We start from the raw sequence: 23,739 nt of genomic DNA on the forward strand, positions 1-23,739 counted from the left end.
CTTTCTCCCCCAAACTCCCCTCCCATCCAGGCTGCCACATAACATTGAACAGAGTTCCCCGTGCTGTATAGTAGGCCTTGGTTGGCTATCCATTTTAAATATAGCAGTGTGTACATGTTGATCCCCAGTTCCCTAACTATCTCTTCCCTTGGGTAACCATAACTTCATTCTCTGAATCTGTGAGTTTTATTTTTTAAATAAGTTCATTTGTATCATTTTGTTTTAGATTTCTCATATAAGGGATATCATATGATATTTCTCTTTCTATATCTGACTTCACTCAGTATGACAATCTCTAGGTCCATCCATGTTGCTGCGAATGGCATTACTTCATTCTTTTTAATGGCTGAGTAATATTCCATTGCATACAGGTACTATATCTTTATCCATTCCTGTGTTGATGGACAGTTAGGTTACTTCCCTTATTTGGTTACTGTAAATGGTGCTTAATGAACACTGAGGTGTCAAAATCTCTTTTCTATTGAAAGCAATCGCTTGTGAATTTTTCCTTCTCTAAAACCCCAAATCACCTGGCCCAATGACATCTCCATTCTCACCTCTCCATACTCTCCCCTTTACTACCATCTACAGCTGGCCTCAGGGCCTTTGCCCATGTCTGGAAAGCTCCTCCTCTCCTGACCACCCCCACTTTGCTTGACTGCCTCCTTGTCATCTTTTATGTTTCAACCTAACTGCCTCAATGAGGCCTTCCACCATCATCCACTTTAATAACACTATCCCTTTAATTCTCCCCATGAGATCCTGTTCTTTTCCTTCAGAAAATGAGTGCTGGTTTTTTCCTGGGCTGTTTGTTTTCAGATCCATTCCCCTATCCTTCCTCTGACCCCAGTCTTACCTCTAGGGGACTGACTCCTTTGAACTGTATTTCCCAAACTTCCTTGCTTCCTGATTTCTACAGAGGCTCAGCCTTTGGGAGGTACTGATGGATGTCAGAAAGGCAGGAGGAGGGGGCAAGGTTGGATTTTCTCCCTTCTCTTTTGGCGTTGATTTCTCTATATACACAACGATTGAAGTTTCCCTGTGTCTTCCATTAGTACTAGGCATCTACTCATTCCATGGTCCCAGTCCTCCTTGAGCAGCTCCTATCTTGGTTCCTCTCTCCCAAATGGCCCCAGGTTCTGGACTCTGACAACACCCACCCCCGCCCCCCACCACCACCTTCTCTCTGACCCTTTGTAACGGCTTCCTGCTGCTAATAATCTTTGGATTCCTTCACTGTCCTAGATTTCTCAGCATTTCCATCACTCACGTGAGTAACAAATCCCCTGCATTCAGTTCTCTCTGATCTGTATACACTGAGTGGCTTCTCTCTTTCCTGGTTGGACCCTGACTGATAAAGCATGCATCTCAAATTGTAGATACAAATGTATTGACTGCTGTGTTTTTGTTTTGTTTTGTTTCTTTGCTTCAGGTCTTAGTTGCAGCATGTGGTATCTTTTTTTGTTTTTCCAGTTGCAGCATGCGGGATCTAGATCCCTGATCAGGGATGGAACCCAGTCTCCCTGCATTGGGAGCATGGAGTCTTAACCGCTGGACCACCAGGCAAGTCCCTCAACTGCTGTGTGTTTTTAATCTACTATCTGAATACCTCCCTCTCCCCCTCCCACATACTCTATGAAAAAAAAGAACGATGTCTGTTATCTTCACTACAGGGTCTCTAACACCCAGAATAGTGCTTGGTTTTGGGTGCTTGTCCAGTTAATATTTGTAGAATAAATGCTTGAAAGGGAAGGCGGCAGTGATGATATCAAACATACCATCAACCCCAAGTGACCCAAGTATTTTCTTACCTTGGCTCAGGTCCTGTACATTGTCGAGAGCAAATCATAGTCAGCCATCCCTCATGGTTATGCAAAGAGAAAGTTTTACTGTGGGGAAACCAGAATGATGAGCCTTGCTGCTATTATTGTTTTTGCTTTTTCTTTTCTTTTTTCAAATTCCACTTTAGTGGAGAGAAAACTTTCTCATTTCCCATTTCAGCTCACTGAATTATTCATCAAAAATGTTCCAATGGTATTTCCTCCTCTGTTAGAGTTTGGCAGTTCCAGAAACACTCTGCCCTGGAGTTGCAATCAGAGCAATTAGCAGCCCCTTACGGGACCCAGCCTGTTCATGCCCTCAGCTTCCCAGCCTGGGTGGTGTGAAAGGAGAACCAGCCCTGCCTGGAGCCAGATAGATTTTCCTGCAGGGGTGGGGCTGGCCTGAACTTGAAACCCGATTGAACCCCTGCAGGCTCCCCCCTCTCCTTTGTTGGGAGCAGCAGGTCAAGTAACCATCCTGCTAAGAGCTTAGGAGTTCTGCTAAACACCTCCCCTTGTCTGATGAGCTGATTCCTTTGTGCCTCAGGTTCTCTGGCTCTAGAACGGGAAAGGCAACCTTTGCCTTATGGTGTCATTGGGGTGGTGTGGGGTCCACCTTGGTCCTGAGCAGTGTCCACTACTGGGATTCCAGTGGTCTCTGCCAGTTGGTAGAAGGTTTCTCCAGAAGTCAGTTTGCCTGGAAGGATGATTTCCCTCCAGTCGGCATTCCTATTTATTTCATTACAAGCTTTTCATATTACATGACTTCCATCCCTGCTGTCTCTCATCTGCATAAATCCACCCTTGTGGATTCACATCTGTGTCTTGGTCAGAGCAGTGAAAAATGGAAGAGCCGTACAATAGCTCTTTGCACAAAACAGGAGATAGCATACTTCCCACCATCATAGATCTCTTTGGGGGTCCTGTGTGGTACTGTCAGCAAGAGGACACCTAGGGCGCCAGCATGAAGATATGGCTCAGTGATGCTGGGCCCCACACTTCTCCTTTGCCCTGGTGGCTCTGCCTGCAGGAGACGCAGGTTAGATCCCTGGGTCGGGAAGATCCCCTGAAGAAGGGAATGGCAACACACTCCAGTATTCTTGCCTGGAGAATTCCATGGACAGAAGGGCCTGTCAGGCTACAGTCCACAGGGTTGCAAACAGTCGGAGGTGACTGAGCGACTAACACTTTCCCTACTTTTTGTCTCCTTTGCCACAAACTTGCAAACCACCTTTCTACTTTGCCAGCATCCCCGATAGGCTCTGCCACCAGGGGGCGCTGGAGAGACCGGAAGGTTGTAGAAGGAGGATGCTTGTCCCTGTCTTCTGCTCCCATGAGCCGCGCCTCACAAACCTGCTTCTTCTCCTCAGCACCAACAGCTCTTTCCCAAAGCAGCCTCTAAATCCACACTGCAGTTTTCCCATTTTCCAAATCTAGCTGTGTTGCTCACTACCAGGCCAGAGACACTGCACAAGCTATCTGTCGTGTCCTCTCAGAGTCCAGGTCTCAGCCCCAGGGGCAGGCAGCCTTTGAGCTCAGGACACCCACTGGCTGCTCCTCCACTTCCTCCCAAGATACCGGGGTCCCAGCTCCACCAGGTACCCCCTCCAAACTCCTAAATGTTATAATAATTCTAATCTCTTGCCTTGGTGCGTGCCCCCAGCCAGAGGGGAAATAGCTGCTTCTTGCACTTGCTACCTCTCACTACCTTCTTAATGTTACAATGAACAATTCTTCCATACGATGTTATATGTGAGTTATAGCTCAGTAAAACTGGAAGAAAATGAAGGTTCCCATTAAGTCATTAAAAAGGAATTCTTCATAGTAAATTCTGTCTGTTCAGATACCTGGTGCTTCCTGACTCCTCACAGGACCCTAACTGATCCCGAAATGGGAAGCAGGGCAAGCAGTGCACAGCCCGTGAGGATGTGGGCAGAGGATATGGGTCAGGGTAGGAGAGCAGTGGCACCAGTCAGCTCTGGGTGAGCCACGACCAAGATGCCCTCTGGGGACCACAGAAGCACATGTGCAGGGAGTCTGGGTCTTGAAAGCACAGCACGAACCTGGGAGCCACAGGCTGAGAGGTCCAGGCATACTTGGCCAAAGGGGCTTGGTAGCCAGGAAGCCCTCCCCACCACAGTCTATCTGAGAAAGCAGGGGAGCAAATGAATGAGTCCTCAGTGGGCTGGCCTGTGGAGAGAGAAGAGATGACTTTTCTAAGGCGCTCTGGTTGGACCTGTCTCCCATGGCCCTCAAAATGTCCTGTCTGCTTCCAGTCCCAAGGTTTGACAGAGTACATGATCTGAGTGGCCCACTGTGGACCAACCCCAGGCCAAGCTCAAGTGCTACTGCATTCACGGGGCTCCCATTATATGTGTATATATATATACACACACATATATGTATACATATATATATATAAAACACCTCATAAGCATCTCTCTTGTCTCTGCACTTACAGCACTGATGGTCAGTACTACTCATGAGGCCTGCGGAAAAGGTCCTAGAGGGATAGAACTGTTCTCTGCACTCAATGAGGTGTCAGTGTGAAAAGAAACCCAGTAGTGACTAGCTATCTACCTGCCTATTATCTACCTATCTGTCTATCTAATTGGTTCCTCATAGATGTTTGATAAGTAATAACTGAGTGAGTGAATGGATGAATGAATGGACGTCTCCCCTAAGACTGAGAGACAAGCAGTCTGGAGCAGGGCCATCTGTCGCCTCTTCCCTCTTGTGTTCTTGATGCCCAGTGATACATGCGATAGTCACTTATCTTGGGTGAGTTTATGACCGAGGAAATGAGGTAAGGTGGAGAGGAAGGAAAACTAGAACACAGAAATGACCCAGAGATGTGAATCCTAAACCAGCTGGCCCACCTTGCCTCCACCTCCTGGTGCCTGTGCCAGGTGTCTGCAGTTTGGCCCTGGAGAAGCCTCTCCCACCTCGTGTCACCCTCCCCTGGCCTCCTGGCCTCTCTCCTTCCCTGCCATCGCCCGGCCCGCACCACCACAACCCTGCCTGCAGCCCCGCATCACATTAGCAGCTGGCTGTTGCTGTCAGAGTCTCCGGGAAGATCATCTATCCGGAAATGTGCGTGCGAATTACTAAATCAATAAGCACTGCTAACCTCTCCGTACACTGCCTCTCTGCAGAGATCACTGCAGCCCCGCAGCGTCTTGAATGAATATGAAGGAAGCAGAATAAGCTTACTGGGCATAACTCACAGGCCCAAGGAGGGGGCAGCCACACTCCCCTGCGATTCCACGGATAAGCACTCTCCCACCTCCACTTTTGTTCTTGGCGTTGTGTTTTAGCACTGACAGAGCTAAGTTGTAAGAAAGCACAGGTCTTGCTGTGTGCTCAGCCTTTGAAACTTCAGCCCAAGCCAGAGGTCACCTTAAAAGGCCCACCTCACAATCCATCTATGTCATGTCTTTCCCTCACCAGTTCAGGGAAGGGTAGAAACTTTCGTTTGTTTAGGGCAGAAAGTTTTGTCTGCTCATCCAAAACCATTTTAAAGAAGAAGAAAACTATTTATTACATGAACATTCAAAATTAAAGGAGGCTATTCTTTTGGGGTGTTTTTTTTTTTGGTTGCACCAAGCAGCGTGTTATATCTTAGTTCCCCAATCAGGGACTGAACCTGTGCCCCCTGCATGGGAAGCAAGGAGTCTTAACCACTGGACTGCCAGGGAATTCCCCTGTTCTTTTTGTTTAAGTTTTTATTGGAGTATATTTGCTTTGCAATGTTGTGTTATTTTCTGCTGTACAGCAAAGTGAATCAGCTATACTGTACATATATTCCCTCTGTTTTGGATTTCCCTTCCTTTAAGGGTGGACTGTTCTGATGGTTAATAATGACAGCTAGAACTTACATTGCATTGATTGCTTATTTCAGATAGAGTGTGGTTTAAATGCTCTACATATGTTAATTCACTTGATACAACTACTCTATGAAGTGGTGATTATTATTATTGTTGTTATCCCCATTTTGCAGATGATAAAAGAGAGGCACAGAGATGTTAAATAACCAACCTAAGGTCACACAGCTAGAAAGTGGAAGAGGTAGGACTTTACTCCAGGACCCCTGCTGTAATAGGTCAGTTCAAATCTAACACATATTTTTAGCAGAATGACTTAGAGGTATGCATTTGCTCCTCCCTCTCCACACCTCAAGAAGTTAACTGAGCACTCTGTGTTTCCTCTCCTGTGCCTTTTCCAGTGCAGATGGGAGAAACTGCTCAGGGACCCCCATTCCTTCTGCTCCTTGTGTGAGGCTGCATTATTCTGGAGACATTACATGAAAGCTTCCTTCCTGCTCCCCTCTGTGACTGCTTAGACTGGGAAAACAAAAGGAGGATGAGGGGTGTCCTGCGTGAGGATTCCCATGAGTCCCATGAGTTCAGTCCTGCTTCCAGCACCTGGGTCTCTCTACCAGAGGGCCAGCTGCCCTTCCAGCTTTGCCACTGCGTAGGGAGAGCCAGGAGTGTCCCTTGGGGTGGCCCTTGGCCAAGGACTGACAGGCAATGGGGTTGGGGGGGTCCCTTCCCAGCCCTCCTGCTTCTGCTGGGCTTCCTTCCCTTCCTAGTCTCATTTTCCCCTCCCTCCGTGGAGTTCCCAGGGAGCACTTGCTAATACACCGCATTCACTGGGATCCCCATCTCTCCTTCTGCTTCCGGGAACCCTGCCTAAGACACCACCTTCTGGGCTAATGCGCCAGAGAGGAAACGCTTTTTCTGAGTGTGGTAGTGCTTGGAGCTTGGAGGAAGGGCAGCCAGGGCAGGGCGGGAGGGGAGCAGGTACCCCCCTCCTCTCTTCTCCTGCACCCTGGTCTCCTGCTGGTGCTGCCCATAATGTGGCTTCTGCCACATTCTAGTGCCCAGAGCACATCACACGGCCTGCCCAGATTCAAGGGGTGGGGAAAGAGACTCCAGAGAGAGAGGTGAAGTTGGGCCATTTGTATAAGGCACTGTCCCATCCATGGAAAGGCCTTCTGTTCTCTGGATGTCATCCTTGGGACCAGCATGGGGCCTGCCACCAGGAAGTTGACAGCATACAGTAAGACCCCACATACAACTCTGAAAAAAGGAATAAGAGGCCAAGCCTCTGAGCCCTTTCCCTCCATCACTGGTCTCAGTGTTGGGCTTCTCAGCCTCTGCAGAGCAGGGGGAAACCAGGAGCTCAAGGTGCCACATCCTGCCTCGGACGGGCCTGCTGAGAACCGAGGGAGGGTTTAACTGGCTGATAACAGGGCTGGCCCTAGAGGTCTGGGAGAAAATGCAGAGAAGGGAGAGAATCCTTATTCCGGGATGGTCAGTTCTGTGAGCAACGCGTCTGACCCACCCCCCTATCCTGACTCAAGATCCCTCCCTGCTATGCAGAGTGTCTCAGGTTAGATCTTGCAGACACCAGCTCTCCTAGTGATGCTGTTACTAGGCTTTCACGTCTGCAGAAGTGCTCTTCCAAGAGATTTTTGTTATCGGGTGGGGCTTTTTCTTAAGGTATTTTTTTGTCCCTGTCAGTTCATCTAGAGAGTTGTTGACAAGACTTTGTAAGAATAAAATTGTTTCAGAAAGAAGGAGGAGGAGAAGAAGAATGAGAAAGAGAGGGAGAGGGGAAGAGTCATAAACTGCTGGATCTTCAAGGCTTGAAGAAATTGTTCCAATTCTTTTTTTTTCTTTTTGCAAAGGAATAACTGAGCCCCACAATGAAAGAAAGTGAAAGTGTTAGTCACTCAGGTGTGTCTGACTCTTTGCAACTCCATTGACTGTAGCCCACCAGGCTCCTCTATCCAAGGAATTCTCCAGACAAGAATACTGGAGTGGGGTGCCATTCCCTTCTCCAGGGGATCTTCCTGACCCAGGGATCGAACCCGGGTCTCCTGTATTGCAGGTGGATTCTTTACCATCTGAGCCACCAGGAAAGCCCCAACAGGAAAAAAAAAAAAAAAAAAAAACTGGTCAGTTTTTCCTCAGTCAGCTAGTGACACAGTCATGGGGACACAGGAGGCAGCCAGATGCCTGGGATGGGCTGATCAGGGGCGGGGCAGAGTCACGTGATCCTCAAGTGCATCCCTCCCTCTGGAGTTTTCTGCAGGTGAAGGAATGAGGTGAGGTCTCCACATTCCTGTCCCCTCTCCCCAGTAACCAGGTCAGGGTCCGCGGTCCCGCCATAAGCATTCAGTGAAAACCTTACTCCCTCTCTGCCTGCCTCCCCACTTTACACGGTCCGCCATCACCCAGCAGGGCCCGCCCTACGGCCCAGAGCCTGAGGTCCACCGGTTCTCTGAGAAAATAAAGAAATAAGGTTAAGAACAAAGAGCTCTCAAGTTTCAGCCAAGGTGTGGGCTGGAGTGGGAGCTGTCTTCTGCCAGGAGGTAATGGCTGTAAATCAGACCACACTGGATGGAAATTCTGCTGCGTTTTGAAGTCCATTTGGTCTTATTGCTTATTCAGCTTCTTAATGCATTAATGATAAAACATCAGGGCGAATATGTATTCCAAAAAAATTGCGTTTAATCAATACTGCACTTACTCCATTTGGCTACGCTGAAGTGGTAAACAGGACTTAGGCGGACTCCAGGGCACAAAGCGCTTCACCATCTCAAGGCCTTTCCCAGCACAGGGAGGATCTGAGGGGCGGCAGTTCCCAGGAAGGAAGCAGCCAGCCCGGAGGCCCTGTGGCCAGATAGCTGGGAACACAGACAGGCCTTCTAGGGAGAACCAGCCCCCGGGGCTGGTGCTGAAAAAGGCCAGGCCCTGCCTCAGTTGCATGCCCTCTGCCCCCTCAGCTGCATGCCCTTCCCTCTCTTCCTGCAACTTTCCCGCCTATGAAATGGGGCTATGGCATTAGCATCACTCCCCCAGGGCAGGTGTTAACAACATCTCTGGGATGGGAGAGGTGTTTGATAGATACAGGTGTCATTGTAAGAAGCAAGCAGGTTAATAGGTGTTCAGGGCTCCTGTGGCGCTGGCCATGGGAAATGCTCCATGAATGTTAGTTATTGTTTACATTGGTGCCCACTTCACCCCACACCCACCTCTTGGGATCCCAAAGCATTGTCTTCGGCAGGAGCTACTTGCCTGGTTTCAATAAGGGTTCGAGTCCAAGACTAAGCTCCTCATTTTATAGAGAAGGAAATTAAAGTCCAGAGAGGCTAAGTGAGTTGCCCAAAGTCACACAGCTGGCAAGAGGCAGAGTTTACTCTTCTCATTCCTGAACTCTGACTTCTGACTGTGCCTGACTTAAGTGATCTGGAATGGCAAAGAGGAGGGATCTCCATGAATAGGATACTCTATAAGTATTTATGCAACATTGATTTAGAGAAGGGCCTGATCTCTCTGGGGGGAAAGAAGCTCATTAGCAGGAACCCACGTTGCCCCTTCCACTCAGCTAAACCAGGGCCCTTCATTAAAGGAGACCCACCTGCCTCGGGAGGCAGTCTAGAGACCGTTGTAGTGTTTCTCAAGCATTTCTTCAGGAAATGCTTACTGAGTGACCTCCTGTCAGCCACCAGGCCACTGCACCGTGTCCCCGAGGGGCGTACTTTCCCCCAAGCAGCTTATCAAAGGATTCCTTCCAAACACATGCTGCTCTGGGTCTCTGAGAAAATCCTGCTAATACAATTTACCCCTTCCTGTTCCACCTCAGGCACCTCTGAGAGCGTGACTCCCTGCTGCCATCATCTGCCCCTTTACCCGGCTTCACACCAGGGCAGCAGCTCCCTGGTATATAAGCAAAAGCACATGAAACAATGGCACTTTGATTGAGCAGGCTATTCTTGGGTCAATACCATGCATTCTGGAAAATTCTTGAAGTCAGCAGGCCTAGGGTATGCTGATTACCAAGGTAGACCCTTGATAGCTGCTCACTAAAGCTAAAACCTCTTTGCTCACAACGGTGGCTAACAACTGGACCCACGTCCCCTCGGAGCCAGGCTTACCCTGTCTCCTGCTTCTTCCTCAGGGAATGTCTTGTGTTATCTTTGTTCTTTTCTTCAAAACAACCCCCAGCCAGTCCATCTCCAATCAAGAGGCTTCTGTCTCCATTCACAGTGGGGGTAGGGGTGATAGCAGTGTCACAGATCAAGCGCCCCCAGATTCTAGGGACCAGAGGAGGGTGGGTGGGTGACCATTCAGACTAGTGGGCATTTCACACCCAGGTCTGCTGTGTCCACTATACTGACCACTTCCCCACGTGTCTCCTTGCCTGACTTCATGAGGTAGACTGTGGGGCCCAGCCACCCCAGAGCTGGTCACAAGACCAAGATGGATTTTTTATTTTATGTTGGAGTATAGTTGATTTACAATGTTGTGTTAGTTTCTGGTGTGGCAAAGTGGTTCAGTTAAACATATATGATGATGTTGTTCAGTTGCTAAGTCGTGTCCGAATCTTTTATAACCTCATGGACTGTAGCCTGCCAGGCTCGTCTGTCCATGGGATTTTCCAGGCAATAATACTAGAGTGGATTGCCATTTCCCTTTCCAGGGGATTCTTCCTGATCCAGGGATTGAACCTGGGTCTCCTGAATTAGCAGGCAGATTCTTTACCACTGAGCCACCTGGGAAGCCCATACATATATGTATATATTCTTTTTCAGATTCTTTCTATTATAGTTTACTGCAAGATATTAAATATAGTTCCCTGTGCTAGACTGTAGGACCTTGTTGTTTATCTATTCCATAAATAGTAGTGTGTATCTGGGCTTCCCAGGTGGCACCAGTGGTAAAGAACTCTCCTGCCAGTGCAGGAGACGTGACAGACACAGGTTCAATCCCTGAGTCAGGAAGATCCCCTGTAGCAGGGCATGGCAACTCACTCCAGTATTCTTGCCTGGGGAATCCCGTGGACAGAGGAGCCTGGGAGGCTACAGTCCATAGGATCACAAAGAGTCAGACACGACTGAAGCAACTCAGCAAGCACACATACACGTGTGTATCTGTTAATCCCAAACTCCTAATTTATTTCTTCCCTACCACCTTTCCTCTTTGGTAACTAGAAGTTTATTTTCTATGGATCAAGACAACAATTTGAACTGCCCACAGGCCTCGTGAGGAAGCAGTGCTCGGCGTCTGGGTGCTGCCCTCAGGACTCAGCAGAGTTCTCCTCCTGGGCACACCGTCCCTCTCACAAGCGGGACACACAGCGCAGTGCAGGCCTGAATGTTGCTCATGCTGAAAGGGCCTGGCTCAGGGCAGCCAAATCCATTTGCAGAGGAGGGGCTGTCAGAGTCCCTATTTGTCTTCTCGCTGCCCTGCAGCATCTTGCATTAAAGTCTCGGCAGCCTTCCAGCAGAGTTTTGCTTTTAACTTTATTACAGTGGTTGGGCAACTTGGGAAATCTGAATTCCACTGACACATTTACAATCATCTCGCTTGTCAGCCCGTGGGAAAAAATGCATCTCATAGATACAGGGTCCTCCTGAGCTCTGGGCTTCTTGAAGGATAAAGACTCCATCCCGTTGGATGGGAAAGGGGAGGGTCACTGGGCGAAATGGTTCTGACGATGAGCACCTTTCCTGAAGCTCCTTCTCCCCTTGGCTTTCGCTGAGCGAGCCACTGTCCTTAGCACAGTCCTTTGCGTTGGCTCTTTGGGACACTTGGTTCCCTTCGGTTACCCCCATCAGGTTCCCATGGTCACCACCACTTTCTTCACAGGGCCTGTGAGCTTTCCAAGGGCTGCAAAAAGTGTTCCAAGGGCTGGGCATGGGGGAGCGGGTGGCTGTTGGCTACACAAGGGAAAAAAAAGTTTATTTGAAATTAAAATTAAACAGCTACAAAATTTTGCATTTTGTTGGCAAGTCAACTGCCACTCAACTCGTGTGGGATTGGCACATGTGAAGTCCATCTGTGTGAGGTGTGGACAGGTTGTGTGGGAAGAGACCCTAAGAAAGTCAGGAGGCTGTACTACACTGTGTCTGTTGGGGAAACGGCTTCCCACGTGGCGTAGTGGTAAAGAATCCGCCTGACAATGCAGGAAACGCTAAGGATGCAGGTTCAATCTCTGTATCGGGAAGATTTCCTGGAGGAGGAAATGGCAACCCACTCCAGTATTTTTGCCTGGAGAACTCCATGGACAGAGGAGCCTGGCAGACTACAGTCCATGGGGTCACAAAGAGTCAGACATGACTGAGCAGGCATGCATTGTTTGGGAAACAGACCCCAGGCCACGCAGTTGAAGTGAGAAGATGGATGGAGGGGGCGGCAAAAAGGGGGCTAGTCACAAAGGCTGGAAAGTTTGCTGCCAAGGACACTGGAGAGGGTGAGGCAACCCAGGGTTTAAATGCAGCTGGAAGGCACCCCCACCCCTTGGGACAAAGGGGTAGAGGGAGGAAAGGATATTCCAAGACCAGGGTCTAGGGGCCACCCGACTGGACCAAGGAACACAGTGGGAGGGCCCAAATGGGGGCAGGGCTGGAACAATGAAGGAAATACAGCCATTATCTGGGACAACACCTAAAGAAGGGAGGGGAGGTGGGGAGCAGTACCCTGGCTTTCCCCTCTGGTCTCTGCCCAGGGCCTCCCTTCCCGTTAGTACATCTCACTGGAAACTCATAAGAGCTCCTGGGACACTTATTTGTAGGACTCATCCCCCTGCCCAGTCCAGAGAAAAAAAGGCGGGACAGGGATTGGAGAACAAATAGGCAAATGGCCCTGACCATTGTTTAAGAGGGACTTTGGGACATCCCTGGCGGTTCAGTGGTTAACGCAGGGGGCAGGGCGGTACGGGTTCCATCCCTGGTCGGGGAAACTAAGATCCCACATGCTGCACAGCTCAGCCAAAAGGTTAAAAAAGGGGGGGGGGGACATTAATAAATAGAGGCATCCTATCAGAGTGATGGATGTCATGGGGGACTCGGATGCTGATCATAGAAAGAGAGAAAAAGAACTGTTAATGTTAGCTGAGCTTGGATCTTGAGGACTCAGTCTAGGGAAGCCTTTTGAGAGGAAGTGGGCTGCCTTAGGAGGCAGAGAAGGATGGTTTCGTGCCCACAGTGTGCTGCTAGGCTGAGTGGTTTGACTGATCTTGGCTGGGCTCAGCTGCATCTGGATGAATCAGGCTGAATTCAAGGCTTCAGGCTGGGGTCAGAGCCCATCCACAGGTCTTCATACTGAGGTGCAAGCTGAAAACCAAAGGCTTTATGAACAAGCCTTCCTGGTGGCAGAGTGTGGATGTTGCAAGAAGACTGGCAGAAACATAACCACTGCACCTGCGGCCTCAGCTCAGAACGGCACTTTCCCTTCCATCCTCATCATGTCAGCCATGGCAAGTCACATGGCCAAAGCTAGAGTCAAGGGTAGAAAATCTGTCCATGGAAAAGTCATGTCAAGGGAAGGAAGGAAGGAGGAAGGAGAAATTGCTGGGCAAATAACACAACCTGCCTCAGATAATGAGAATCTTTTCAGAGTGAGGTGATAGTAAATAGCATCGTGGTTAAAGACATAAAACTGATATGGGTTTGAGTTCCAACTCTGCTACATCTTGGCAAATGACCCTGGGCAACCTCTCCGGGCTTCAGTTTCCTCATCCAGAAAATGGAAACAGTAATGTGCAGTAATGAAACAGACCCTCCAGTGTGGTTGTGAGGGTGAGTGGGGAAGGCAGATGTGACATGCTGGCATCTAGTAAGAACCTGATAGGTGCTGGCTGGGATGCTGTTGGAAAGAATCTATTGAAAATTGTGCCTTCTGGGGACAAGGCATGCAGCAAAATGAGGGGAGGAACATTTCAGGGAAATAATTTGAGAATCTCTGCATGGGAGGTGCATGCAAAAAGGAAACTGCTCAGTAACTGAGTCATCCACGGAGCTCTGGAAACAGAAAGCCTGCAGGCTGGCACTGTTCTCCACTGCAGAGTTGACAGCTTGTTGGAGAAGGGATGGCAGTAAGTGGGGAAAGGGGAGAGGGGTGATTTCCTCTCCCATTCACTCACCCACAGCCCGGTGCACACAGAGGTGCAATTCCTGGATCAACCTCAGCTGGCTTGTAGAAATGCTGGTTCCCAGGAACTACCCTGCAATTTGAGAATGTAAATATATGCATTTGCTTCATCTCTTCTTTTAAAGAAAGACACAAACCCCTCCCCAAATGCATGGTTCTACATCAATTTTTATTCCTGTGTCTCCCCAGATTAAGCCCTAGGCTGTTGAAAGGGGGAAAATAAATAATACGGAGACCAACAAGACCAAACTAGCAGATCACAAGTCTTGGCGGTCATGAGATGCCCTCTGCCAGGTGGCAGGAGAGTGGTTGTGGGTTTGTGGGTGTGGGTCTGTGGGTCTCTCCAGTGGCACAGTGGAGGGGCACAGCTTTTGGAGTCAGATCGCCTGAGTGCAAATTCCCTCTCTTTGCTTCCCAGATATGTGACTCCGAGTAAAGGAGCCCTGATGATTCAGAATCCATATCAGCTAAAAGCAGTGGTGATAGTTCTTAACACAGGTTCTTGCAAGACTCGCATGAAATACCCTAGCTCCTGAAGCACTTGCTGGGCTGTAGCAACACACATTGCTTTTCTTTGTGAATATTCAACACAGTTGATACTCCATTAGCCAAGGTCAAGCATAGTTTTTATAAAGATTTTCTAAATTAATTTTTGGCTGTGCTGGTCTTCGTTGCTGTGCGAGGTCTTTAGTTGCAGCTGCTGCTGCTGCTACTAAGTCACCTCAATCATGTCCGACTCTGTGCGACCCCATAGACGGCAGCCCACCAGGCTCCGCCGTCCCTGGGATTCTCCAGGCAAGAATACTGGAGTGGGTTGCCATTGCCTTCTCCAATGCATGAAAGTAAAAAGTGAAAGTGAAGTCGCTCAGTCGTGTCCAACTCTTAGCGACCCCATGGACTGCAGCCTACCAGGCTCCTCCGTCCATGAGATTTCCCAGGCAAGAGTACTGGAGTGGGTTGCCATTGCCGTCTCCAAGTTGCAGCAAGTGGGGGCTACTCTTTGTTGTGGTGCACGGGCTTCTCATTGTGGCGACTTCTCTTGTTGTGGACCACGGCTCTAGGGCGCATGGGCTTTAGTAGTTGCGGCACATGGGCTTAGTTGCTCTGTGGCAGGTGGGATCTTCCTGACCCAGAGATGGCACCCGTGTCTCCTGCATTGGTAGGTGGATTATTAACCACTGGACCACCAGGGAATTTCCAAGGCCAAGAATTTTATTCCCATGTGTAAACAGTGTTTGCTTTAAGGGGGTGCAGGGAGGGATGGGAGGTGCATGGAAGAAAACATCCCTGCAGGCCAAACTCAGCTAGGTGGCACCTGTCTGCCGACCCGCCGCTTTGGGGGCTCAGCACTTCAATTAGTTGATATGTCTATCTTAGTTTGGAATCTCCCAAAGTCAACCCTGAGATGAAGATTCATATAGAAGCAACTGATTAGGGAATGATTTATTAGCTAGTGTTTTTTTCTAGAAAAACTAGTAGGGGAGTGGGAAAGTGGGACCAAGAAGCAGGGGTGTGACCCTAAGTCTGGGGGGTAGTTTGGCTTGGTCCCACTGGGGACCATGAACATCATATTTCAGAGATCTCTATCAGGGTCAAAGGAACTGGGAGGGTTCATCAGTCATTGGTCAGGGATGGCCCCAAGAGGGTGCAAGTTCCCAGGCATTTCCAGCAGTCCACACACACAGAAAAAGTGGGTTTCGGTAGCCTGCAGGGTGTCTTCAGGTGCTGGCTGTTGGAGAGAAAGCAGGAGGGGTCCCAATGCACACAGACATGGAAAGAGAACCCGAGGGGTTTGGGAAGAGCATGAACAGCAGCTGGTATAACACCCAAAGATGACTGGGTGCTGGGAACTGGCTCATGTGAAGCAAAGTCCCAACAGATGGCCATGTCTCCAGGGAGAAGCAGAAGCAGCAGGCACTCCCAGTATTCATGTCCAAGGATCAGCTCATGTTCCCCAGGGAGGAACTCCTGCCTTGAAAACAGACTGCAGACTGAGGATGCACTCAGCTGGAGGGTGGGCTGGACTTTATGATGGCTGAGTCCTGGCGCTTCAGTGGTGATAAGAAAAGGATGGAGGGTGTGCATGGGTCAGGATCCCACCTTGCCCTGATGGGGCTGTATGCTAACACTTCTGGTGTTGCCAGCAATAGTATGGGGTCAAAAGAGGCATTTTGCATTTGGAAGTCAGAAGGAGCCAGATTCAAACCCTTGCTCTTTCCTGTACCAGCTGTGTAACCCAAGGCAAAGTTACTGGCCTCTCTGAGCCTCATCTCCTAAGATCTGGCTGAAATGACTGTCCTCCCACTCTTTGTGGGGGTGGTTTCAAAACCAGCATCCTAGGTCGCTTCCTTCCAGAGCCAAGGGATTACTGCTTGATCTGAGGGGACGTCACTCAGAAAAGAGAAGTGCTTACAGCCTGTGTCTTCCTCACGTCTTTGTGTGTTGGTTGCTGAGTCGTGTCCGATTCTTTACAACCCCATGGACTGTAGCCCTTCAGGCTCCTCTGTCCATGGGATTCTCCAGGAAAGAATATTAGAGTGGGTTGCCATGCCCTTCTCCAGCAGATCTTTCTGACACAGGAATTGAATCCTGATCTCCTGCATCGCAGGTGGATTCTTGGCCACCAGGGAAGCCCTCCTCATGTCTGTGCTTAGTCACTCAGTTGTGTACGACTCTTTGCAACCCCATGGACTAGCCCACCAGGCTCCTCTGTCCATGGAGATTCTTCAGGCAAGAATACTGGAGTGGGTTGCCATACCCTCCTCCAGGGGATCTTCTCAACCCTGGGATCGAACCCAGGTCTCCTGCATCGCAGGCAGATTCTTCACTGTCTAAGCCACCAGGGAAGCCCTCACGTCTAGCCTCCCCAGTTTTGAGGCTCACCTTCTCCTTCATCTCAATCCACTCCTAAGTGAGTCCTCCTTGAAGCCTATCCCTTGCTGCCCCAGGCCAGGCTGCTGCCTCCTGTCCTCACCCCCTCCTTCATGCACCCACCAGCCCTCTGCCTGTGTTCCCTCAAATGCCACCAACAGGATGTTCCTGCGTGCCAGGGAATTTCACTCAAGGCTCAGGAGGAACGATGCGGGGATCATGACAGAACACAGCACAGGAAACAACTTTCAGTGTGGTCCTGGAGATCCTGGGCCTGAAAGCTGTCAGTTCTCCCCCAGCTCGGCAGCTTTCACTGGGCCCTCCATCTCCCCAGGACTCTGTCCCTCAGCACTGCTAATTCCCTCTCCTTCGAGACTCCACCCCCACCCCTTCCCAGAGCACACCCCCACCTCCCACCACACTGGGCCTCCACAGGGCAAGTCTCAGGGTCTGTGACTCCATCGTGCACCCCCCCACCATGGCTCTGTCTTAACCCCTTTCCTCCTGGTCCGGGCCCTGGAGCCACAGTTTTCTCAGTCATAAATAAACAAAAACACCTCCCCTGATTATTTATGTCCTTTCTTTCTTCCTTTCTTTCACAAAAATACAGCACACCCAAGAGGCTAAGAGGGACCTTTTTCCAAGAAATGTCAGCTTGTTTGTAGCAAGAGCATCCTTTCCCATCCTCTGATCACTGCCACCACTCACACCTGCCTCTGAGGTCCCCTCTTCCCCAGCTCCTGAAGCTCACCCCACCCTAGACACACACACACACACACACACACACACACACACACACACACCACTCCCACTTGCCTCTGAGGTCCCCTCTTCCTCAGCTCCTGAAGCTCGCCCCACCCTAGACACACACACACACACACACACACACACACACACACACACACACACACACACACACACACACACACACACACACACACACACACACACACACACACACACCACTCCCACTTGCCTCTGAGGTCCCCTCTTCCTCAGCTCCTGAAGCTCGCCCCACCCTAGACACACACACACACACACACACCCTGACACACACACACACACACACACACACACACACACACACACACACCCTGACTCTTCTTCCTCTGGCTTTTGAATTCCTCCAATCAAATCAAGTCTGGGCTGGAGCCCTCCTGCCTCTTTAAGGTGACTTGGCATTTCTCTGGGTGGATCCATTTTGCTGGCTTTATGGCTTAACTGGCAGAGGGACGGCTTATTTCCTGATTTCTGAATTCTCCCAGGCACATCTCTGTGACCTCTCCCCGCTTCCCTGCACGGGGGAGGGGGGTGACGTGGGGTGCAGAGTTTATCCATGGTCATCGGCACCCATGCCCCCGCTCCTGCTGCCCTCAAGTTTTCACAGGCTGCCCCTAGGCTTTACCCCATCACCTGCAAGGCTCTGGGATATTTTAAGGTATTTTTATTACAGTAAGAATGCATGTTCATTGTGGAAGGAAAATAGAAAATATAGATAAGCAAATATAAAAATCAATCTTAATCCACCATGTAGAAATAGTCTCTGCTAACGTTTTGATGGGTATTCTCCCAAGTTTTATTTCCCATGAATATACATGCATATTTTCAGGACTCTTGGTTGCATGTGACAGAAACTCAAAACCCATGTTATGGCTCAATATTTTCTGCCCCGCCCTGCCCTCCGACCCCCATTCATGTGTTGAAGTTCTAACTCCCAGTATCCCAGGAGTAAGGTATTTGGAGACAGGGCCTTTGTAGAAGTCTTTAAGGTTAAAACAGGTCCTTGGAGTGGGCCCTCATCCAATATGACCGATGTCCCTTAAAGAAGAGATTAGGACCCAGACAACCATGGCAGGAAGCCAGGGAGGAAGCCTCAGGAGAAACTAACCCTGACACTGAGATACCAGACTTTCAGCCTCTGGAACTGGCAGAAAGTACAGTTCTGCTGTCTCAACCCCCCAGCCTGTGGCTGTTTGTTAGGGAGGCCCTTGCGAACTCATGCACCCCTTGAACTAGCTGCAGCCCCAAGGGGGATTTGTTTGATGGATCATACAACAGCAGGAGTGAAGCTGGGGTGCAGGTGGGTCACATGGGAGGATGGGGACCCGGGCCGGGATTTGAAAACCACTGGGAGCAGGGAAGGAAGCACGCCTTGCCCTGCTCCTCCCTGGCTCTGCTCCCTGAGTCAGCTCCCTGCAGGAAACCGCTCCCCGGTCTCCAGGGTACAGCTTCCTCCCCAAGGAGGGACAGGTCTTTGGTCTCACTGCTAGATTGCAAGTCCTAGGGACAGGTTTTAATTTGTTTTATTTTGGCTGCGAGGATTGTGGGATCTCAGTTCCCCAACCAGGGATTAAGCCCAGGCGCTCAGCAGTGAAACCCCAAGTCCTAACCACTGGACCCCCAGGGAATGCCCTAGGGATAGGTTTTGACTGGCCTGGCTTTGGTCAGAGCCCACTCCAAGGCCGTTCAGAGTTGTACAGGACAGCAGCGCCGTCTTGTCAGCGCTTCCACGACACATTCTGGTCCTGCTGGTGGAACTCTCCTCGCACACATCATTCAGGTCACGTTGCTAAGGAACCCAGCTGAGACTAGGTTGAGGCAAGCGAGGTCAAATTTACAGGGTACCAAAAAAGTCTGTTAGCACAGGAAATAACCTACTCAGGCACTATTAAAAGAAAATCAATAAGCAAAGTATGGGCCACAGACTATCTGCCTGTTTTACTGAGTACAGTTTCCTTAAGACACGACACTGTGGGTTCAGCCATCATGCAGTACTTTGCTGCAGTCACAACAGAGTCTGCCAAAGACAGAATGAACTTCCCTGAGACACCCCTGACTTTGGGGCTATATTAGTCAGAATTCTGCAGGGGAACAGAGTGAATGGGTTGCATACATATGTAGGGAGAGAGAAAGAGATTTTTAAGGGACTGGCTCATACCGTTGTGAAGACTTGGCAAGTTCAAAATCCACAGTGGAAGCTGTAGGCTGGAGGCCTAGGAAGGAGTTCTAGTCCAAAGATGGTCTGCTGGCAGAATTCCTTTTTCTCCCAGGGAACTCGGTCTTCGATGCGTTGCCCACCCACATTCTGAAGGGTTATCTACTTTACTCACAGTCTACTCATTTGAATGTTAATCTCATTTACATCTTGAATAATGTTTGTTCAGATATCTGAGTATCACGGCCTAACCAAATTGACACCAAATTAACCATCTCAGATGCCTTCTATTATTATGGAATTCATGATTAGCACTTTATTTGCTCCAGGAACATATTCCTTTTCTCCACAACAAAGGAAGAGAGTCCTGCATTTGAAAGAAGAGGCTATGTTTTATGTTTTTTTGCATGCTCTGATGTTTTCTAGAATAGTACTTTGTACAAAGGAGACATCGTATATTTGTTATTTGATGTGTGTGTGTGTGTGTGTGTGTGTGTGTGTGTGTGTGTGTCTGTGTGCGCGCGCTAAGTTGCTCAGTCATGTTCAACTCTTTGCAACGCTATGGACCATAGCCCACCAGGCTCCTCTTCCCCTGGAATTTTCCCAGCAAGAATACTGCAGTGGGTCACTATTTCTTCCTCCAAGGAATCTTTCCAACCCAGGGATCAGACCCACGTCTCCTGCAGCTCCTACAATGCAGGCAAATTCTTTACCACTGAGCCAGCAAAGAGCAGCTTTGTTGTTTGATGGATAACTATTACTTTGGCTAGTTCTTTTTGGCCTCAAAAATTTTTTTGATCAAAAATTTGTAGGGCCTTAGGAATAAATAGGTTACTTTTCAAAATCTAAGTACAAAGTTTGTACTTGGTACCAAAGTACCAAAAATTCGTACCAAGTTTAGGTACAAATATCAGAAGAAGAGTCTTTTCAAGAATATTTTCTCTTCTTCCAACTCATGCCTTAAAAGTACATCTAGCTTCTGACCCTTGAGAGAACTCTGTATATGAGGAGTCCAAAGCCCTGGCAGTCCTTATCCCTGGAATGTAGGAACTCTTCCTCTTACAGTTTCTTTCTCAAATCCCTAATCCTAATAATAATGAAAGTGATTTATCAGATTAAGACACAGATTAATCCTGTCTGAACAACTTGATGTTATCATGTTTAATTTCAAATTTAATTATTTTGGTATTTAATTACAAAACAGTTAATTACCTTATTGTAATTATGTGTCTTTTTCAAGTAGAAAGAGGCCAGAAATCCCTGGTAAGGGGCCACCCTCAGGCAGAGCCATTTTCTACTTTATCTCCAACACGTATCAGCCCTGCTTCTCAATTTTCCTGCTTCTTAAGCACATCCTATTTGTGCTTGGTCTCTTCTTTATGCTCCCAAAACCAAATATCCAAAGCCACGTCTTGCTGCTTGTGTTGATTTTTATAGACAGGGCCTCCAAAGCCTTGTTCCTTGACAGTATCAGCTTAAACAGCCTTCCTCTGCCCACCTCCACCTTCTTAGAGCCAGGAGCTTGTGTGTGATCCTTTTAAGACAGGGGTTGCTAACCTCAATGTTTTTAGTGTCTCCCTGCCTGTGGGCACCTAACACCAGAATGGGGCGCTCATCATCCGGTCCAGATGGACGCTGCTCCTGGCTCTGCTGCAGGGCTGCAGGGATTGCCAGCTTCATCCTTTGGAATGAAGGGTCCTGGGGGAGGTGCCAACATGGCTGCTGTGGTGGGGATTCTCTGGGGCCTCAGGGCACTGGCTATTTGCCCACTGGCACAGAAGAAAGGCAACATTTTTCACAACTGAGATGACTCTCCCAGTGCATCTGGGCTCAGCCCCATCCCTGCCCACAGGATCAGGCAGGTTAGAATATGCCTGAAAGAGATGGAGGGTCTCACATGTGGTGGGGGTTGGGGGTGAGGATGGGCCTGCAGAACCACACCCTGCATCCAGGAAACAGCCTGGGGATGACCAGGATGGGCAGTTTCTTTTCAAGAGAACCCACCAAATTCAGACGTTTTTATGAGAAAATTTCAGATTTTAAAACATGGGAAGCCAACTCTTTTTTTTTTCCATATACCTGTGGGCCAACCTGTGTGTAACTGAGGAGTGGCCCCCATCCCCTACTTGAAGTCACATCTACTCCATCCTGCATGGGGCTTCTATTTTCCCATCTTCTGTTTAAAAGTGTGGATGATGAACCACAAAGTCCTACTATGTAGCACAGAAAACTATATTCAACATTTTGTTATAACCTATAATGGAGAAAAATCAAAAAAAATATACATATGCATATATTTGTGTGTGTATGTGTGTGTGTGTGTGTGTGTGTGTGTGTGTGTGTGTGTGTGTGTATGGGCTTCCCAGGTGGTGCTAGTGGGAAAGAAACCGCCTGCCATTGCAGGAGACAAAAGAAACGTGGGTTTGATCGCCGGGTAGGGAAGATCCCCTGGAGGAGGGCATGGCAACCGACTCCAGTATTCTTTTTTTTTAAATTAAATTTATTTATTTTTTTAATTGAAGGGTAATTGCTTTACAGAATTTTCTTGGTTTCTGCCAAACATCAACATGAATCAGCCATCGGTATACATATGTCCCCTCACTCTTGAACATCCCTCCCATCTCCCTCCCCATCCCCCAACTCTAGGTTGTTACAGAGCCCCCACTCCAGTATTCTTGCCTGGAGAATCCCAAGGACAAAGGAGCCTGGCAGACTATAGTTCATAGGGTTGTAAAGAGTCGGACACGACTGAAGCGACTTAGCATGCATGCATGTGTGTATATACGTGTGTGTGTGTATACATACATTCAAATGGGTGTATCTTTCCTTTTCTCCTTTGTTTTTCACTTCTCTTCTTTTCACAGCTGTTTGTAAGGCCTCCCCAGACAGCCGTTTTGCATTTTTGCATTTCTTTTCCTTGGGGATGGTCTCGATCACTGTCTCCTATACAATGTCATGAACCTCCGTCCATATTTCATCAGGCACTCTGTCTATCAGATCTAATCCCTTGAATCTATTTCTCACTTCCACTGTATAATCGTAAGGGATTTTATTTAGGTCATAGCTGAATGGTCCAGTGGTTTTCCCTACTTTCTTCAATTTAAGTCAGAATTTGGCAATAAGGAGCTCATGATCTGAGCCACAGTCAGCTCCTGGTCTTGTTTTTGCTGACTGTATAGAGCTTCTCCATCTTTGGCTGCAAAGAATATAATCAATCTGATTTTGGTATTGACTAGCTGGTGATGGGCTGTCTGGGGAGGCTTTACAAATAGCTGTGAAAAGAAGAGAAGCGAAAAACAAAGGAGAAAAGGAAAGATAAACCCATTTGAATGCAGAGTTACAAAGAATAGCAAGGAGAGATAAGAAAGCCTTCCTCAGTGATCAGTGCAAAGAAATAGAGGAAAACAATAGAATGGGAAAGACTAGAGATCTCTTCAAGAAAATTAGAGATACCAAGGGAACATTTCATGCAAAGATGGGCACGATAAAGGACAGAAATGGTATAGACCTAACAGAAGCAGAAGATACTAAGAAGAGGTGGCAAGAATACACAGAAGAACTGTACAAAAAATATCTTCACAACCCAGATAATCATGATGGTGTGATCACTCACCTAGAGCCAGACATCCTGGAATGTGAAGTCAAGTGGGCCTTAGGAAGCATCACTATGAACAAAGCTGGTGGAGGTGATGGAACTCTAGTTGAGCTATTTCAAATTCTGAAAGATGATGCTGTGAAAGTGCTGCACTCGATATGCCAGCAAATTTGGAAAACTCAGCAGTGGTTACAGGTCTGGAAAAGGTCAGTTTTCATTCCAATCCCAAAGAAAGGCAATGCCAAAGAATGCTCAAACTACCACACAACTGCACTTATCTCACACGCTAGCAAAGGAGTGCTCAAAATTCTCCAAGTCAGGCTTCAACAGTATATGAACCATGAACCTGCAGATGTTCAAGCTGGTTTTAGAAAAGGCAGAGGAACCAGAGATCAAATTGCGAACATCCGTTGGATCATCAAAAAAGCAAGAGAGTTCCAGAAAAACATCTATTTCTGCTTTACTGACTATGTCAAAGCCTTTGACTGTGTGGATCACAACAAACTGAAAAATTCTGAAAGAGATGGGAATACCAGACCATCTGACCTGCCTCTTGAGAAATCTGTATGCAGGTCA

General features: G+C 48.5%; 1 long non-coding RNA gene across 2 annotated transcripts in view; it reads left to right on the top strand.

The window, feature by feature from the left end:
- The window catches only part of LOC145520687 (uncharacterized), a 106,721-nt gene that overhangs the window by 76,321 nt on the left and 6,661 nt on the right, over positions 1 to 23,739 (top strand). The window contains exons 7-8 of one of the 2 annotated variants that reach the window (XR_014064722.1): positions 1,474 to 1,563; positions 4,282 to 5,695. This is a non-coding gene — a long non-coding RNA (uncharacterized LOC145520687). Of the gene's footprint in view, positions 1 to 1,473; positions 1,564 to 4,281; positions 5,696 to 23,739 lie in introns of those variants that run through there. The other variant, XR_014064721.1, reaches the window with a different exon arrangement.

The sequence above is a fragment of the Giraffa tippelskirchi genome, chromosome 9, assembly GCF_054371585.1.
Source record: "Giraffa tippelskirchi isolate mGirTip1 chromosome 9, T2T-mGirTip1v1.2.pri, whole genome shotgun sequence".
NCBI lineage: Eukaryota > Metazoa > Chordata > Mammalia > Artiodactyla > Giraffidae > Giraffa > Giraffa tippelskirchi.